The sequence below is a fragment of the Leiobunum rupestre genome, chromosome 1 (genome assembly GCF_980474605.1).
Source record: "Leiobunum rupestre chromosome 1, qqLeiRupe1.1.hap1, whole genome shotgun sequence".
Lineage (NCBI taxonomy): Eukaryota > Metazoa > Arthropoda > Arachnida > Opiliones > Sclerosomatidae > Leiobunum > Leiobunum rupestre.
The window spans coordinates 61,868,766-61,883,572 of record NC_143384.1 but is presented as its reverse complement, the minus strand read 5'-3'; the positions used below and the strand labels follow the sequence as shown (position 1 = coordinate 61,883,572).

Here is a 14,807-nt window from a genome sequence, read left to right as displayed (position 1 = left end):
ACCTTGTCCGATCGTGACCAAACTTGTTGATTTGATAGACCGAGGCTTAGTGGTTGTGGACAGGTGTCAGGCGTCGAGGTCAAAGATCATCTTCAAGGTGAAATTTGAGATTTAAATTAAAAACTTTTGAGTATATTTTCCAAGGACAAAAATTTTTGGAAAATATTTTGGGGGGGTGTTTTGGCGGCCATCTTGGCGGCCATCTTGGAAATAAAAGCGCTAAGTTTTAGTTACTCTCTACTCCTATCGGATATTTCGTGTTTATTTCCAATTTAACCCAATTGAACTATTTACCAGTGATCCCCGGCTTTCCCGTCCCGCTAGCACCGAGCGCCCGACTACAAACTAGACCAATTCCCGTTAAGCGAAAGCCGAAGCGCGAGTATACGTCTCCTTCTCCTCCGCCTCAAAGGGGGGCGCACGCGTAGGACAGAGAAGCCCCCTCCTCCCGTAGCATCGACCGAGCTCACTCCTCGTCAGACGGGGACTCTTCTCTTCACTCGTATAAACTTGGAAGAACTATACCGGGAGTGGCGGTGAAGTTAAGAAGTATGTTTTCGACTGAGCGCTAGAGAGAGGGCGGATTTGCAACGAGCATCGCGATTTCTTTTGTCTACGCGCATCTTATCCGTCGGTCGATTTCCTTTTTTCGAAAATATTGAATTTAACTGAAGATAGAATTAGGCCGTCCTCATGAAAAATATGAGTAGTTACCGAAGCTGTTGACTGTTGCTGAAACATCATTGGGTCAAATATTATTCAGTGGGGCCATTACCACCAACAAAATATTCGTTACATACGAAGTGATGTTTCTTAATTTTTTCAGCTGTAAAATAATTTCTCCCACAGGCCTTAATCTATTTTAAACACTTTTCTAATTTTGTTTTCGGCTTTGGAAAATGAAACAATGTAGCCCCCTTCACGACAGTGGAATCCAAATATCCCCGATAACAACAACTCTTCTGAACCATTTTATAATTCTTTTTAAATTTCACTTTATTTTCAAATCTTACTTCATCTACTAACGAGTTCCAAACTGAGCCTTTGCCAAAATAAAAATAAGAAATGCCATTTGCTAGTTCTGGCCGGATATGACGCTCCGCGTGAAGTTAGTTGCGCGCCACAGCCCCGGCTAGAACAGGGTGGGGGGGGGGGGAATAAAAGTTCTCTTGCAAAAAACGTGTTTCTTTGCAAAAGCTCTGTCACCGCACAAGGAGTCGATCGCGATAGGGGAAAATACGGCAGAATCTATTTTAGAAAAAATTTATTTTAACCCAAAGCATCCGGCGTCTTTTGGAGGTTATTCAAGTCCGTTAAGTCTCGCGGCATAAGCAGGGAAAATGTAGAAAAATAGTTAAGATAAATCAACGCTTTAACGATGCATAGACCGACGTATAAAAAGTGAAAACGAAATAAAATCGTAATTAGTAATATAAGGAAACAATACCAGGCGGGTATTAACGATATGCGCTCGTGAGAGTCGGATAATGACGGATATAAATATATTTTAACATTTCTAGACTGTTTTAGTAGAAAAGGAGTTTGTAAGCATGGTCGCAGGGGGTAACCACTAACACCAATAAGCCAGGAGCTCTTACTCCCATTCATATATGAATTGCTTAAAAATTAAGCCACCTGCGACATCTTAATGACATGTGAGTCATGGGCTGACCCAGGGAATCGTGTATTTATATTTGTAAATTTAAGATTATGGTCGCAAATCTGCAATAGATGTTTCAATAAAATAAAATGAATAAAAGGTAGAAATATTAAATATTGCTCTTACGTCACGAAAGTGTGCTTTTTTAGTATTATGTCAGCATACGCAATTTTCACGTGCCCGAGAAAATCCGAAACTGCTCGTGACTGGAGTGCGCGCGCTTGTAGACTTGTAAAAGCTACATTCAAACAAAAAGGCTGCGTTTCTTTATAGAAAGACCTATTATTTATAGAAAGTTTTTTTTTATACTTACAAATTGGACATTAAATGAATGAAATCCTTTACGATTAATATATAAATTTTCTCTGTAATGCTCATCATTTGCTTGCGTTGCCACTTTAGCAATATGCGACCCGTCAATGAGACCAATTATACCGGGAATTTCAGCAAACTTATTAAAACTAGAAAGAAAAGCACATAAAAGTATCACAATATTTGTCTGAAATTTTTTCTGACAATTAAATTAGTACATACCCCATCTTAAACGCCAACTGCTGGTCAACATTGATGGTAAATTGCATTTCATTTCCCATTAGGAGATCAACAATAGCTTGTTTAACAGTATTAACACACCAGCTTACAATAGGCTGGCTTAATGCTATATAAAGATCTTAGCTAATGGCTCTTTGGTAGCTTCCTACAGCGTAAAAACGAAAGGCAATCAAAGTCTAAAATTAAAGGTGTTATTATAGAGTATATAGGGAAATTCTTTATATATTTATTACTAACCTTAACATTAACGGGTATTGCTAATGCATTGCTTCCTGATAAACGCTCCCCAAGTCTATCACAAAGAGTGTACACAAGTTGCTTTTCAACCCTGAATAAACGTTTAAATCTAAACTCTTATCACTCAAATGTTTGAGCTCGATCTCATATTACTCTTTGTCGTCTGAAATCGCGATTAATTTCCATTTCTTTCACTAAAGCTACAATTTCATATCTCAAAAAATCGCCATCTTTAATATAATAATCGTCTGTGGCTCTAACGACAACTTTTTTTGCGAAATGCTGTACGGTAAATACGCTTCTCAACGCAGATTCACAATGTATTTTTTAAAATGAACACTTCAAACATAACGATTGTACTTTATTAAGCAAACAGTTTTCTTCCAATTAATATTAGTCTCTTATCTGTCGCACTCTTATATTTAAATACGCCAATCTCTTATTTGCATACCCTCTTTCAACCCGCCCCCATTTCCCCAAATACTCAACTGGCTTCAGAAAACCGCAGAAATGAACACCCCCTTTTCATCCACTCAATTCCCCAATTTCTCAAGTGGCTTCAAATAGACGCAGAAATGCATACACCAATTCAACCCTCATTTCCCCAATTCCTCAAGTTGCTTCCGAACTATAAGTAAGAATTCATCCCCTAATTACCCTAATTTCTCAAATGGCTTCAAATAGCTGCAGAAATGCATACCGCATTCCATCCCCTTTTCTCATATACCCAGTGTTCATACTATTCTCTCGCTAGGCAATCATATGTCCACAGCTCGTGTAGATCTCAACAGATAACTAGTCTGTCACTGTTACCACACGGCCGCATAATACCTAATGTTGCAACAAATTTAAAATCTTCAAAAATAATATTTGACCTAGGCCTATATATAAACACAATAAAATTATAAGCCCGCAGTTGGAATGATTCGAGTATGCGCGGAAAGATTCCAATAGATTTCAAGTCTTTCGCCTAAACCACTCGGCCACGACTGCTTGTTATTATCCTAAATTTGAGAACTTTTAAAAATAAATATTTGACGTACACATTAACGCTATAAATGTTATGTTTCCCTCGGCAAGATTCGAACCTGCGCGGGAAGGTCCCAACAGATTTCAAGTCTGTCGCCTTAACCACTCGGCCACGACTGCTTGTTATTGACCTAAATTTGAGAACTTTTAAATTTAATTATTTGATGTTCATATAAACGCCATTTTATGCTATGTCCGCAGTCGACAGGATTCGAACCTGCGCGGGAACAGCCCAACAGATTTCGAGTCTGTCGCCTTAACCACTCGGCCACGACTGCTTGTTATTGACCTAAATTTGAGAACTATTAAATTTAAATATTTGACGTTCTTATAAATGACATTTAATGCTATGTACGCAGTCGACAGGATTCGAACTTGCGCGGGAAGATCCCAACAGATTTCAAGTCTGTCGCCTTAACCACTCGGCCACGACTGCTTGTTAATGACCTAAATTTGAGAACTATTAAATTTAAATATTTGACTTTCTTATAAATGCCATTTAATGCTATGTCCGCAGTCGACAGGATTCGAACCTGCGCGGGAAGATCCCACCAGATTTCAAGTCTGTCGCCTTAACCACTCGGCCACGACTGCTTGTTAATGACCTAAATTTGAGAACTATTAAATTTAAATATTTGACGTTCTTATAAGTGCCATTTAATGCTACGTCCGCAGTCGACAGGATTCGAACCTACGCGGGAAGATCCCAACAGATTCCAAGTCTGTCGCCTTAATTACTCGGCCACGACTGCTTATTAATGACCTAAATTTGAGAACTATTAAATTTAAATATTTGACGTTCTTATAAATGCCATTTAATGCTTTGTCCGCAGTCGACAGGATTCGAACCTGCGCGGGAAGATCCCAAGTCTGTCGCCTTAACCACTCGGCCACGACTGCTTGCTAATGACCTAAATTTGAGAACCATTAAATTTAAATATTTTACGTTCTTATAAATGCCATTTAATGCTATGTCCGTAGTCGACAGGATTCGAACCTGCGCGGGAAGATCCCAACAGATTTCAAGTCTGGCGCCTTAATTACTCGGCCACGACTGCTTGTTAATGACCTAAACTTGAGAACTATTAAATTTAAATATTTGACGTTCTTATGAATGCCATTTAATGCTATGTCCGCAGTCGACAGGATTCAAACCTGCGCGGGAAGATCCCAACAGATTTCAAGTCTGTCGCCTTAACCACTCGGCCACGACTGCTTGTTATTGGCCTAAATTTGAGAACTATTAAATTTAAATATTTGACGTACATATTAACGCTATAAATTGGTTTTTCCGCGGTGGATAGGATTCGATACCGCGCAGGAAGATCCCAACAGATTTCAAGTCTTGAGCCTAAGCCACTCGGCCACAACTGCTTGTTATTAACCTAAATTGGAGAACTTTTAATTATAAATATTTGACGTACATATAAAACCCTTTAAATGTTATGTTTCCCTCGGCAAGATTCGAACCTGCGCGGGAAGGTCCCAACAGATTTCGAGTCTGTCGCCTTAACCACTCGGCCACGACTGCTTGTTATTGACCTAAATTTGAGAACCATTAAATTTAAATATTTTACGTTCTTATAAATGCCATTTAATGCTATGTCCGCAGTCGACAGGATTCGAACCTGCGCGGGAAGATTCCAATAGATTTCGAGTCTGTCGCCTTAACCACTCGGCCACGACTGCTTGTTATTGACCTAAATTTGAGAACTATTAAATTTAAATATTTGACGTTCTTATAAATGCCATTTAATGCTATGTCCGCAGTCGACAGGATTCGAACCTGCGCGGGAAGATCCCAACAGATTTCGAGTCTGTCGCCTTAACCACTCGGCCACGACTGCTTGTTAATGACCTAAATTGGAGAACTTTTAATTATAAATATTTGACGTACATATAAAACCCTTTAAATGTTATGTTTCCCTCGGCAAGATTCGAACCTGCGCGGGAAGGTCAAAACTGATTTCGAGTCTGTCGCCTTAACCACTCGGCCACGACTGCTTGTTATTGACCTAAATTTGAGAACCATTAAATTTAAATATTTTACGTTCTTATAAATGCCATTTAATGCTATGTCCGCAGTCGACAGGATTCGAACCTGCGCGGGAAGATTCCAATAGATTTCGAGTCTGTCGCCTTAACCACTCGGCCGCGACTGCTTGTTATTGACCTAAATTTGAGAACTATTAAATTTAAATATTTGACGTTCTTATAAATGCCATTTAATGCTATGTCCGCAGTCGACAGGATTCGAACCTGCGCGGGAAGATCCCAACAGATTTCGAGTCTGTCGCCTTAACCACTCGGCCACGACTGCTTGTTAATGACCTTAATTTGAGAACTATTAAATTTAAATATTTGACGTTCTTATAAATGCCATTTAATGCTATGTCCGCAGTCGACAGGATTCGAACCTGCGCGGGAATTTCCCAACAGATTTCGAGTCTGTCGCCTTAACCACTCGGCCACGACTGCTTGTTATTGACCTAAATTTGAGAACTATTAAATTTAAATATTTGACGTTCTTATAAATGACATTTAATGCTATGTACGCAGTCGACAGGATTCGAACTTGCGCGGGAAGATCCCAACAGATTTCAAGTCTGTCGCCTTAACCACTCGGCCACGACTGCTTGTTAATGACCTAAATTTGAGAACTATTAAATTTAAATATTTGACTTTCTTATAAATGCCATTTAATGCTATGTCCGCAGTCGACAGGATTCGAACCTGCGCGGGAAGATCCCACCAGATTTCAAGTCTGTCGCCTTAACCACTCGGCCACGACTGCTTGTTAATGACCTAAATTTGAGAACTATTAAATTTAAATATTTGACGTTCTTATAAGTGCCATTTAATGCTACGTCCGCAGTCGACAGGATTCGAACCTACGCGGGAAGATCCCAACAGATTCCAAGTCTGTCGCCTTAATTACTCGGCCACGACTGCTTATTAATGACCTAAATTTGAGAACTATTAAATTTAAATATTTGACTTTCTTATAAATGCCATTTAATGCTATGTCCGCAGTCGACAGGATTCGAACCTGCGCGGGAAGATCCCACCAGATTTCAAGTCTGTCGCCTTAACCACTCGGCCACGACTGCTTGTTAATGACCTAAATTTGAGAACTATTAAATTTAAATATTTGACGTTCTTATAAGTGCCATTTAATGCTACGTCCGCAGTCGACAGGATTCGAACCTACGCGGGAAGATCCCAACAGATTCCAAGTCTGTCGCCTTAATTACTCGGCCACGACTGCTTATTAATGACCTAAATTTGAGAACTATTAAATTTAAATATTTGACGTTCTTATAAATGCCATTTAATGCTTTGTCCGCAGTCGACAGGATTCGAACCTGCGCGGGAAGATCCCAAGTCTGTCACCTTAACCACTCGGCCACGACTGCTTGCTAATGACCTAAATTTGAGAACCATTAAATTTAAATATTTTACGTTCTTATAAATGCCATTTAATGCTATGTCCGTAGTCGACAGGATTCGAACCTGCGCGGGAAGATCCCAACAGATTTCAAGTCTGGCGCCTTAATTACTCGGCCACGACTGCTTGTTATTGGCCTAAATTTGAGAACTATTAAATTTAAATATTTGACGTACATATTAACGCTATAAATTGGTTTTTCCGCGGTGGATAGAATTCGATACCGCGCAGGAAGATCCCAACAGATTTCAAGTCTTGAGCCTAAGCCACTCGGTCACAACTGCTTGTTATTAACCTAAATTGGAGAACTTTTAATTATAAATATTTGACGTACATATAAAACCCTTTAAATGTTATGTTTCCCTCGGCAAGATTCGAACCTGCGCGGGAAGGTCCCAACAGATTTCGAGTCTGTCGCCTTAACCACTCGGCCACGACTGCTTGTTATTGACCTAAATTTGAGAACCATTAAATTTAAATATTTTACGTTCTTATAAATGCCATTTAATGCTATGTCCGCAGTCGACAGGATTCGAACCTGCGCGGGAAGATTCCAAAAGATTTCGAGTCTGTCGCCTTAACCACTCGGCCACGACTGCTTGTTATTGACCTAAATTTGAGAACTATTAAATTTAAATATTTGACGTTCTTATAAATGCCATTTAATGCTATGTCCGCAGTCGACAGGATTCGAACCTGCGCGGGAAGATCCCAACAGATTTCGAGTCTGTCGCCTTAACCACTCGGCCACGACTGCTTGTTAATGACCTGAATTTGAGAACTATTAAATTTAAATATTTGACGTTCTTATAAGTGCCATTTAATGCTACGTCCGCAGTCGACAGGATTCGAACCTACGCGGGAAGATCCCAACAGATTCCAAGTCTGTCGCCTTAATTACTCGGCCACGACTGCTTATTAATGACCTAAATTTGAGAACTATTAAATTTAAATATTTGACTTTCTTATAAATGCCATTTAATGCTATGTCCGCAGTCGACAGGATTCGAACCTGCGCGGGAAGATCCCACCAGATTTCAAGTCTGTCGCCTTAACCACTCGGCCACGACTGCTTGTTAATGACCTAAATTTGAGAACTATTAAATTTAAATATTTGACGTTCTTATAAGTGCCATTTAATGCTACGTCCGCAGTCGACAGGATTCGAACCTACGCGGGAAGATCCCAACAGATTCCAAGTCTGTCGCCTTAATTACTCGGCCACGACTGCTTATTAATGACCTAAATTTGAGAACTATTAAATTTAAATATTTGACGTTCTTATAAATGCCATTTAATGCTTTGTCCGCAGTCGACAGGATTCGAACCTGCGCGGGAAGATCCCAAGTCTGTCGCCTTAACCACTCGGCCACGACTGCTTGCTAATGACCTAAATTTGAGAACCATTAAATTTAAATATTTTACGTTCTTATAAATGCCATTTAATGCTATGTCCGTAGTCGACAGGATTCAAACCTGCGCGGGAAGATCCCAACAGATTTCAAGTCTGTCGCCTTAACCACTCGGCCACGACTGCTTGTTATTGGCCTAAATTTGAGAACTATTAAATTTAAATATTTGACGTACATATTAACGCTATAAATTGGTTTTTCCGCGGTGGATAGGATTCGATACCGCGCAGGAAGATCCCAACAGATTTCAAGTCTTGAGCCTAAGCCACTCGGCCACAACTGCTTGTTATTAACCTAAATTGGAGAACTTTTAATTATAAATATTTGACGTACATATAAAACCCTTTAAATGTTATGTTTCCCTCGGCAAGATTCGAACCTGCGCGGGAAGGTCCCAACAGATTTCGAGTCTGTCGCCTTAACCACTCGGCCACGACTGCTTGTTAATGACCTGAATTTGAGAACTATTAAATTTAAATATTTGACGTTCTTATAAGTGCCATTTAATGCTACGTCCGCAGTCGACAGGATTCGAACCTACGCGGGAAGATCCCAACAGATTCCAAGTCTGTCGCCTTAATTACTCGGCCACGACTGCTTATTAATGACCTAAATTTGAGAACTATTAAATTTAAATATTTGACGTTCTTATAAATGCCATTTAATGCTATGTCCGTAGTCGACAGGATTCGAACCTGCGCGGGAAGATCCCAACAGATTTCAAGTCTGTCGCCTTAACCACTCGGCCACGACTGCTTGCTAATGACCTAAATTTGAGAACCATTAAATTTAAATATTTTACGTTCTTATAAATGCCATTTAATGCTATGTCCGTAGTCGACAGGATTCAAACCTGCGCGGGAAGATCCCAACAGATTTCAAGTCTGTCGCCTTAACCACTCGGCCACAACTGCTTGTTATTAACCTAAATTGGAGAACTTTTAATTATAAATATTTGACGTACATATAAAACCCTTTAAATGTTATGTTTCCCTCGGCAAGATTCAAACCTGCGCGGGAAGATCCCAACAGATTTCAAGTCTGTCGCCTTAACCACTCGGCCACGACTGCTTGTTATTGGCCTAAATTTGAGAACTATTAAATTTAAATATTTGACGTACATATTAACGCTATAAATTGGTTTTTCCGCGGTGGATAGGATTCGATACCGCGCAGGAAGATCCCAACAGATTTCAAGTCTTGAGCCTAAGCCACTCGGCCACAACTGCTTGTTATTAACCTAAATTGGAGAACTTTTAATTATAAATATTTGACGTACATATAAAACCCTTTAAATGTTATGTTTCCCTCGGCAAGATTCGAACCTGCGCGGGAAGGTCCCAACAGATTTCGAGTCTGTCGCCTTAACCACTCGGCCACGACTGCTTGTTATTGACCTAAATTTGAGAACCATTAAATTTAAATATTTTACGTTCTTATAAATGCCATTTAATGCTATGTCCGCAGTCGACAGGATTCGAACCTGCGCGGGAAGATTCCAATAGATTTCGAGTCTGTCGCCTTAACCACTCGGCCACGACTGCTTGTTATTGACCTAAATTTGAGAACTATTAAATTTAAATATTTGACGTTCTTATAAATGCCATTTAATGCTATGTCCGCAGTCGACAGGATTCGAACCTGCGCGGGAAGATCCCAACAGATTTCGAGTCTGTCGCCTTAACCACTCGGCCACGACTGCTTGTTAATGACCTAAATTGGAGAACTTTTAATTATAAATATTTGACGTACATATAAAACCCTTTAAATGTTATGTTTCCCTCGGCAAGATTCGAACCTGCGCGGGAAGGTCAAAACTGATTTCGAGTCTGTCGCCTTAACCACTCGGCCACGACTGCTTGTTATTGACCTAAATTTGAGAACCATTAAATTTAAATATTTTACGTTCTTATAAATGCCATTTAATGCTATGTCCGCAGTCGACAGGATTCGAACCTGCGCGGGAAGATTCCAATAGATTTTGAGTCTGTCGCCTTAACCACTCGGCCGCGACTGCTTGTTATTGACCTAAATTTGAGAACTATTAAATTTAAATATTTGACGTTCTTATAAATGCCATTTAATGCTATGTCCGCAGTCGACAGGATTCGAACCTGCGCGGGAAGATCCCAACAGATTTCGAGTCTGTCGCCTTAACCACTCGGCCACGACTGCTTGTTAATGACCTTAATTTGAGAACTATTAAATTTAAATATTTGACGTTCTTATAAATGCCATTTAATGCTATGTCCGCAGTCGACAGGATTCGAACCTGCGCGGGAATTTCCCAACAGATTTCGAGTCTGTCGCCTTAACCACTCGGCCACGACTGCTTGTTATTGACCTAAATTTGAGAACTATTAAATTTAAATATTTGACGTTCTTATAAATGACATTTAATGCTATGTACGCAGTCGACAGGATTCGAACTTGCGCGGGAAGATCCCAACAGATTTCAAGTCTGTCGCCTTAACCACTCGGCCACGACTGCTTGTTAATGACCTAAATTTGAGAACTATTAAATTTAAATATTTGACTTTCTTATAAATGCCATTTAATGCTATGTCCGCAGTCGACAGGATTCGAACCTGCGCGGGAAGATCCCACCAGATTTCAAGTCTGTCGCCTTAACCACTCGGCCACGACTGCTTGTTAATGACCTAAATTTGAGAACTATTAAATTTAAATATTTGACGTTCTTATAAGTGCCATTTAATGCTACGTCCGCAGTCGACAGGATTCGAACCTACGCGGGAAGATCCCAACAGATTCCAAGTCTGTCGCCTTAATTACTCGGCCACGACTGCTTATTAATGACCTAAATTTGAGAACTATTAAATTTAAATATTTGACTTTCTTATAAATGCCATTTAATGCTATGTCCGCAGTCGACAGGATTCGAACCTGCGCGGGAAGATCCCACCAGATTTCAAGTCTGTCGCCTTAACCACTCAGCCACGACTGCTTGTTAATGACCTAAATTTGAGAACTATTAAATTTAAATATTTGACGTTCTTATAAGTGCCATTTAATGCTACGTCCGCAGTCGACAGGATTCGAACCTACGCGGGAAGATCCCAACAGATTCCAAGTCTGTCGCCTTAATTACTCGGCCACGACTGCTTATTAATGACCTAAATTTGAGAACTATTAAATTTAAATATTTGACTTTCTTATAAATGCCATTTAATGCTATGTCCGCAGTCGACAGGATTCGAACCTGCGCGGGAAGATCCCACCAGATTTCAAGTCTGTCGCCTTAACCACTCAGCCACGACTGCTTGTTAATGACCTAAATTTGAGAACTATTAAATTTAAATATTTGACGTTCTTATAAGTGCCATTTAATGCTACGTCCGCAGTCGACAGGATTCGAACCTACGCGGGAAGATCCCAACAGATTCCAAGTCTGTCGCCTTAATTACTCGGCCACGACTGCTTATTAATGACCTAAATTTGAGAACTATTAAATTTAAATATTTGACGTTCTTATAAATGCCATTTAATGCTTTGTCCGCAGTCGACAGGATTCGAACCTGCGCGGGAAGATCCCAAGTCTGTCACCTTAACCACTCGGCCACGACTGCTTGCTAATGACCTAAATTTGAGAACCATTAAATTTAAATATTTTACGTTCTTATAAATGCCATTTAATGCTATGTCCGTAGTCGACAGGATTCGAACCTGCGCGGGAAGATCCCAACAGATTTCAAGTCTGGCGCCTTAATTACTCGGCCACGACTGCTTGTTATTGGCCTAAATTTGAGAACTATTAAATTTAAATATTTGACGTACATATTAACGCTATAAATTGGTTTTTCCGCGGTGGATAGAATTCGATACCGCGCAGGAAGATCCCAACAGATTTCAAGTCTTGAGCCTAAGCCACTCGGTCACAACTGCTTGTTATTAACCTAAATTGGAGAACTTTTAATTATAAATATTTGACGTACATATAAAACCCTTTAAATGTTATGTTTCCCTCGGCAAGATTCGAACCTGCGCGGGAAGGTCCCAACAGATTTCGAGTCTGTCGCCTTAACCACTCGGCCACGACTGCTTGTTATTGACCTAAATTTGAGAACCATTAAATTTAAATATTTTACGTTCTTATAAATGCCATTTAATGCTATGTCCGCAGTCGACAGGATTCGAACCTGCGCGGGAAGATTCCAAAAGATTTCGAGTCTGTCGCCTTAACCACTCGGCCACGACTGCTTGTTATTGACCTAAATTTGAGAACTATTAAATTTAAATATTTGACGTTCTTATAAATGCCATTTAATGCTATGTCCGCAGTCGACAGGATTCGAACCTGCGCGGGAAGATCCCAACAGATTTCGAGTCTGTCGCCTTAACCACTCGGCCACGACTGCTTGTTAATGACCTGAATTTGAGAACTATTAAATTTAAATATTTGACGTTCTTATAAGTGCCATTTAATGCTACGTCCGCAGTCGACAGGATTCGAACCTACGCGGGAAGATCCCAACAGATTCCAAGTCTGTCGCCTTAATTACTCGGCCACGACTGCTTATTAATGACCTAAATTTGAGAACTATTAAATTTAAATATTTGACTTTCTTATAAATGCCATTTAATGCTATGTCCGCAGTCGACAGGATTCGAACCTGCGCGGGAAGATCCCACCAGATTTCAAGTCTGTCGCCTTAACCACTCGGCCACGACTGCTTGTTAATGACCTAAATTTGAGAACTATTAAATTTAAATATTTGACGTTCTTATAAGTGCCATTTAATGCTACGTCCGCAGTCGACAGGATTCGAACCTACGCGGGAAGATCCCAACAGATTCCAAGTCTGTCGCCTTAATTACTCGGCCACGACTGCTTATTAATGACCTAAATTTGAGAACTATTAAATTTAAATATTTGACGTTCTTATAAATGCCATTTAATGCTTTGTCCGCAGTCGACAGGATTCGAACCTGCGCGGGAAGATCCCAAGTCTGTCGCCTTAACCACTCGGCCACGACTGCTTGCTAATGACCTAAATTTGAGAACCATTAAATTTAAATATTTTACGTTCTTATAAATGCCATTTAATGCTATGTCCGTAGTCGACAGGATTCGAACCTGCGCGGGAAGATCCCAACAGATTTCAAGTCTGGCGCCTTAATTACTCGGCCACGACTGCTTGTTATTGGCCTAAATTTGAGAACTATTAAATTTAAATATTTGACGTACATATTAACGCTATAAATTGGTTTTTCCGCGGTGGATAGAATTCGATACCGCGCAGGAAGATCCCAACAGATTTCAAGTCTTGAGCCTAAGCCACTCGGTCACAACTGCTTGTTATTAACCTAAATTGGAGAACTTTTAATTATAAATATTTGACGTACATATAAAACCCTTTAAATGTTATGTTTCCCTCGGCAAGATTCGAACCTGCGCGGGAAGGTCCCAACAGATTTCGAGTCTGTCACCTTAACCACTCGGCCACGACTGCTTGTTATTGACCTAAATTTGAGAACCATTAAATTTAAATATTTTACGTTCTTATAAATGCCATTTAATGCTATGTCCGCAGTCGACAGGATTCGAACCTGCGCGGGAAGATTCCAAAAGATTTCGAGTCTGTCGCCTTAACCACTCGGCCACGACTGCTTGTTATTGACCTAAATTTGAGAACTATTAAATTTAAATATTTGACGTTCTTATAAATGCCATTTAATGCTATGTCCGCAGTCGACAGGATTCGAACCTGCGCGGGAAGATCCCAACAGATTTCGAGTCTGTCGCCTTAACCACTCGGCCACGACTGCTTGTTAATGACCTGAATTTGAGAACTATTAAATTTAAATATTTGACGTTCTTATAAATGCCATTTAATGCTATGTCCGTAGTCGACAGGATTCGAACCTGCGCGGGAAGATTCCAACAGATTTCAAGTCTGTCGCCTTAATTACTCGGCCACGACTGCTTGTTAATGACCTAAACTTGAGAACTATTAAATTTAAATATTTGACGTTCTTATGAATGCCATTTAATGCTATGTCCGCAGTCGACAGGATTCAAACCTGCGCGGGAAGATCCCAACAGATTTCAAGTCTGTCGCCTTAACCACTCGGCCACGACTGCTTGTTATTGACCTAAATTTGAGAACTATTAAATTTAAATATTTGACGTACATATTAACGCTATAAATTGGTTTTTCCGCGGTGGATAGGATTCGATACCGCGCAGGAAGATCCCAACAGATTTCAAGTCTTGAGCCTAAGCCACTCGGCCACAACTGCTTGTTATTAAACTAAATTGGAGAACTTTTAATTATAAATATTTGACGTACATATAAAACCCTTTAAATGTTATGTTTCCCTCGGCAAGATTCGAACCTGCGCGGGAAGGTCCCAACTGATTTCAAGTCTGTTGCCTTAACCACTCGGCCACGACTGCTTGTTATTCACCTAAATTTGAGAACTATTAAATTTAAATATTTGACGTTCT

General features: G+C 40.1%; 49 non-coding genes across 49 annotated transcripts; all 49 read right to left on the bottom strand.

Moving 5' to 3' along the window:
• Positions 1-3,674: 3,674 nt before the first annotated feature.
• TRNAS-CGA (transfer RNA serine (anticodon CGA)) lies at positions 3,675-3,756 on the bottom strand. The gene has a single exon. It is a non-coding gene; the product is annotated as a tRNA-Ser (tRNA).
• A 76-nt stretch (positions 3,757-3,832) lies between these two features.
• Positions 3,833-3,914, bottom strand: TRNAS-UGA (transfer RNA serine (anticodon UGA)). The gene has a single exon. It is a non-coding gene; the product is annotated as a tRNA-Ser (tRNA).
• Positions 3,915-3,990: 76 nt separating this feature from the next.
• Positions 3,991-4,072, bottom strand: TRNAS-UGA (transfer RNA serine (anticodon UGA)). The gene has a single exon. It is a non-coding gene; the product is annotated as a tRNA-Ser (tRNA).
• A 76-nt stretch (positions 4,073-4,148) lies between these two features.
• Positions 4,149-4,230, bottom strand: TRNAP-UGG (transfer RNA proline (anticodon UGG)). Its single transcript has one exon. It is a non-coding gene; the product is annotated as a tRNA-Pro (tRNA).
• Positions 4,231-4,306: 76 nt separating this feature from the next.
• On the bottom strand, positions 4,307-4,378 carry TRNAP-UGG (transfer RNA proline (anticodon UGG)). Its single transcript has one exon. It is a non-coding gene; the product is annotated as a tRNA-Pro (tRNA).
• Positions 4,379-4,612: 234 nt separating this feature from the next.
• TRNAS-UGA (transfer RNA serine (anticodon UGA)) lies at positions 4,613-4,694 on the bottom strand. Its single transcript has one exon. It is a non-coding gene; the product is annotated as a tRNA-Ser (tRNA).
• Positions 4,695-5,085: 391 nt separating this feature from the next.
• On the bottom strand, positions 5,086-5,167 carry TRNAS-CGA (transfer RNA serine (anticodon CGA)). The gene has a single exon. It is a non-coding gene; the product is annotated as a tRNA-Ser (tRNA).
• A 76-nt stretch (positions 5,168-5,243) lies between these two features.
• On the bottom strand, positions 5,244-5,325 carry TRNAS-CGA (transfer RNA serine (anticodon CGA)). The gene has a single exon. It is a non-coding gene; the product is annotated as a tRNA-Ser (tRNA).
• A 233-nt stretch (positions 5,326-5,558) lies between these two features.
• Positions 5,559-5,640, bottom strand: TRNAS-CGA (transfer RNA serine (anticodon CGA)). Its single transcript has one exon. It is a non-coding gene; the product is annotated as a tRNA-Ser (tRNA).
• A 76-nt stretch (positions 5,641-5,716) lies between these two features.
• On the bottom strand, positions 5,717-5,798 carry TRNAS-CGA (transfer RNA serine (anticodon CGA)). The gene has a single exon. It is a non-coding gene; the product is annotated as a tRNA-Ser (tRNA).
• Positions 5,799-5,874: 76 nt separating this feature from the next.
• On the bottom strand, positions 5,875-5,956 carry TRNAS-CGA (transfer RNA serine (anticodon CGA)). Its single transcript has one exon. It is a non-coding gene; the product is annotated as a tRNA-Ser (tRNA).
• Positions 5,957-6,032: 76 nt separating this feature from the next.
• On the bottom strand, positions 6,033-6,114 carry TRNAS-UGA (transfer RNA serine (anticodon UGA)). Its single transcript has one exon. It is a non-coding gene; the product is annotated as a tRNA-Ser (tRNA).
• A 76-nt stretch (positions 6,115-6,190) lies between these two features.
• On the bottom strand, positions 6,191-6,272 carry TRNAS-UGA (transfer RNA serine (anticodon UGA)). Its single transcript has one exon. It is a non-coding gene; the product is annotated as a tRNA-Ser (tRNA).
• A 76-nt stretch (positions 6,273-6,348) lies between these two features.
• On the bottom strand, positions 6,349-6,430 carry TRNAP-UGG (transfer RNA proline (anticodon UGG)). The gene has a single exon. It is a non-coding gene; the product is annotated as a tRNA-Pro (tRNA).
• Positions 6,431-6,506: 76 nt separating this feature from the next.
• Positions 6,507-6,588, bottom strand: TRNAS-UGA (transfer RNA serine (anticodon UGA)). The gene has a single exon. It is a non-coding gene; the product is annotated as a tRNA-Ser (tRNA).
• Positions 6,589-6,664: 76 nt separating this feature from the next.
• On the bottom strand, positions 6,665-6,746 carry TRNAP-UGG (transfer RNA proline (anticodon UGG)). The gene has a single exon. It is a non-coding gene; the product is annotated as a tRNA-Pro (tRNA).
• Positions 6,747-6,822: 76 nt separating this feature from the next.
• TRNAP-UGG (transfer RNA proline (anticodon UGG)) lies at positions 6,823-6,894 on the bottom strand. Its single transcript has one exon. It is a non-coding gene; the product is annotated as a tRNA-Pro (tRNA).
• A 549-nt stretch (positions 6,895-7,443) lies between these two features.
• On the bottom strand, positions 7,444-7,525 carry TRNAS-CGA (transfer RNA serine (anticodon CGA)). The gene has a single exon. It is a non-coding gene; the product is annotated as a tRNA-Ser (tRNA).
• A 76-nt stretch (positions 7,526-7,601) lies between these two features.
• Positions 7,602-7,683, bottom strand: TRNAS-CGA (transfer RNA serine (anticodon CGA)). Its single transcript has one exon. It is a non-coding gene; the product is annotated as a tRNA-Ser (tRNA).
• Positions 7,684-7,759: 76 nt separating this feature from the next.
• On the bottom strand, positions 7,760-7,841 carry TRNAP-UGG (transfer RNA proline (anticodon UGG)). The gene has a single exon. It is a non-coding gene; the product is annotated as a tRNA-Pro (tRNA).
• Positions 7,842-7,917: 76 nt separating this feature from the next.
• On the bottom strand, positions 7,918-7,999 carry TRNAS-UGA (transfer RNA serine (anticodon UGA)). Its single transcript has one exon. It is a non-coding gene; the product is annotated as a tRNA-Ser (tRNA).
• Positions 8,000-8,075: 76 nt separating this feature from the next.
• Positions 8,076-8,157, bottom strand: TRNAP-UGG (transfer RNA proline (anticodon UGG)). The gene has a single exon. It is a non-coding gene; the product is annotated as a tRNA-Pro (tRNA).
• A 76-nt stretch (positions 8,158-8,233) lies between these two features.
• TRNAP-UGG (transfer RNA proline (anticodon UGG)) lies at positions 8,234-8,305 on the bottom strand. Its single transcript has one exon. It is a non-coding gene; the product is annotated as a tRNA-Pro (tRNA).
• A 76-nt stretch (positions 8,306-8,381) lies between these two features.
• On the bottom strand, positions 8,382-8,463 carry TRNAS-UGA (transfer RNA serine (anticodon UGA)). The gene has a single exon. It is a non-coding gene; the product is annotated as a tRNA-Ser (tRNA).
• A 391-nt stretch (positions 8,464-8,854) lies between these two features.
• On the bottom strand, positions 8,855-8,936 carry TRNAP-UGG (transfer RNA proline (anticodon UGG)). Its single transcript has one exon. It is a non-coding gene; the product is annotated as a tRNA-Pro (tRNA).
• Positions 8,937-9,012: 76 nt separating this feature from the next.
• On the bottom strand, positions 9,013-9,094 carry TRNAS-UGA (transfer RNA serine (anticodon UGA)). The gene has a single exon. It is a non-coding gene; the product is annotated as a tRNA-Ser (tRNA).
• Positions 9,095-9,170: 76 nt separating this feature from the next.
• On the bottom strand, positions 9,171-9,252 carry TRNAS-UGA (transfer RNA serine (anticodon UGA)). Its single transcript has one exon. It is a non-coding gene; the product is annotated as a tRNA-Ser (tRNA).
• Positions 9,253-9,800: 548 nt separating this feature from the next.
• On the bottom strand, positions 9,801-9,882 carry TRNAS-CGA (transfer RNA serine (anticodon CGA)). Its single transcript has one exon. It is a non-coding gene; the product is annotated as a tRNA-Ser (tRNA).
• Positions 9,883-9,958: 76 nt separating this feature from the next.
• TRNAS-CGA (transfer RNA serine (anticodon CGA)) lies at positions 9,959-10,040 on the bottom strand. The gene has a single exon. It is a non-coding gene; the product is annotated as a tRNA-Ser (tRNA).
• Positions 10,041-10,273: 233 nt separating this feature from the next.
• On the bottom strand, positions 10,274-10,355 carry TRNAL-CAA (transfer RNA leucine (anticodon CAA)). The gene has a single exon. It is a non-coding gene; the product is annotated as a tRNA-Leu (tRNA).
• A 76-nt stretch (positions 10,356-10,431) lies between these two features.
• Positions 10,432-10,513, bottom strand: TRNAS-CGA (transfer RNA serine (anticodon CGA)). The gene has a single exon. It is a non-coding gene; the product is annotated as a tRNA-Ser (tRNA).
• A 76-nt stretch (positions 10,514-10,589) lies between these two features.
• Positions 10,590-10,671, bottom strand: TRNAS-CGA (transfer RNA serine (anticodon CGA)). The gene has a single exon. It is a non-coding gene; the product is annotated as a tRNA-Ser (tRNA).
• A 76-nt stretch (positions 10,672-10,747) lies between these two features.
• Positions 10,748-10,829, bottom strand: TRNAS-UGA (transfer RNA serine (anticodon UGA)). The gene has a single exon. It is a non-coding gene; the product is annotated as a tRNA-Ser (tRNA).
• Positions 10,830-10,905: 76 nt separating this feature from the next.
• On the bottom strand, positions 10,906-10,987 carry TRNAS-UGA (transfer RNA serine (anticodon UGA)). The gene has a single exon. It is a non-coding gene; the product is annotated as a tRNA-Ser (tRNA).
• Positions 10,988-11,063: 76 nt separating this feature from the next.
• TRNAP-UGG (transfer RNA proline (anticodon UGG)) lies at positions 11,064-11,145 on the bottom strand. The gene has a single exon. It is a non-coding gene; the product is annotated as a tRNA-Pro (tRNA).
• A 76-nt stretch (positions 11,146-11,221) lies between these two features.
• On the bottom strand, positions 11,222-11,303 carry TRNAS-UGA (transfer RNA serine (anticodon UGA)). The gene has a single exon. It is a non-coding gene; the product is annotated as a tRNA-Ser (tRNA).
• A 76-nt stretch (positions 11,304-11,379) lies between these two features.
• Positions 11,380-11,461, bottom strand: TRNAP-UGG (transfer RNA proline (anticodon UGG)). The gene has a single exon. It is a non-coding gene; the product is annotated as a tRNA-Pro (tRNA).
• A 76-nt stretch (positions 11,462-11,537) lies between these two features.
• On the bottom strand, positions 11,538-11,619 carry TRNAS-UGA (transfer RNA serine (anticodon UGA)). Its single transcript has one exon. It is a non-coding gene; the product is annotated as a tRNA-Ser (tRNA).
• A 76-nt stretch (positions 11,620-11,695) lies between these two features.
• Positions 11,696-11,777, bottom strand: TRNAP-UGG (transfer RNA proline (anticodon UGG)). The gene has a single exon. It is a non-coding gene; the product is annotated as a tRNA-Pro (tRNA).
• A 76-nt stretch (positions 11,778-11,853) lies between these two features.
• On the bottom strand, positions 11,854-11,925 carry TRNAP-UGG (transfer RNA proline (anticodon UGG)). The gene has a single exon. It is a non-coding gene; the product is annotated as a tRNA-Pro (tRNA).
• A 549-nt stretch (positions 11,926-12,474) lies between these two features.
• On the bottom strand, positions 12,475-12,556 carry TRNAS-CGA (transfer RNA serine (anticodon CGA)). Its single transcript has one exon. It is a non-coding gene; the product is annotated as a tRNA-Ser (tRNA).
• Positions 12,557-12,632: 76 nt separating this feature from the next.
• On the bottom strand, positions 12,633-12,714 carry TRNAS-CGA (transfer RNA serine (anticodon CGA)). Its single transcript has one exon. It is a non-coding gene; the product is annotated as a tRNA-Ser (tRNA).
• A 76-nt stretch (positions 12,715-12,790) lies between these two features.
• Positions 12,791-12,872, bottom strand: TRNAP-UGG (transfer RNA proline (anticodon UGG)). Its single transcript has one exon. It is a non-coding gene; the product is annotated as a tRNA-Pro (tRNA).
• A 76-nt stretch (positions 12,873-12,948) lies between these two features.
• TRNAS-UGA (transfer RNA serine (anticodon UGA)) lies at positions 12,949-13,030 on the bottom strand. The gene has a single exon. It is a non-coding gene; the product is annotated as a tRNA-Ser (tRNA).
• A 76-nt stretch (positions 13,031-13,106) lies between these two features.
• Positions 13,107-13,188, bottom strand: TRNAP-UGG (transfer RNA proline (anticodon UGG)). Its single transcript has one exon. It is a non-coding gene; the product is annotated as a tRNA-Pro (tRNA).
• A 76-nt stretch (positions 13,189-13,264) lies between these two features.
• Positions 13,265-13,336, bottom strand: TRNAP-UGG (transfer RNA proline (anticodon UGG)). Its single transcript has one exon. It is a non-coding gene; the product is annotated as a tRNA-Pro (tRNA).
• Positions 13,337-13,885: 549 nt separating this feature from the next.
• On the bottom strand, positions 13,886-13,967 carry TRNAS-CGA (transfer RNA serine (anticodon CGA)). The gene has a single exon. It is a non-coding gene; the product is annotated as a tRNA-Ser (tRNA).
• A 76-nt stretch (positions 13,968-14,043) lies between these two features.
• On the bottom strand, positions 14,044-14,125 carry TRNAS-CGA (transfer RNA serine (anticodon CGA)). The gene has a single exon. It is a non-coding gene; the product is annotated as a tRNA-Ser (tRNA).
• A 234-nt stretch (positions 14,126-14,359) lies between these two features.
• On the bottom strand, positions 14,360-14,441 carry TRNAS-UGA (transfer RNA serine (anticodon UGA)). The gene has a single exon. It is a non-coding gene; the product is annotated as a tRNA-Ser (tRNA).
• Positions 14,442-14,807: the final 366 nt, after the last annotated feature.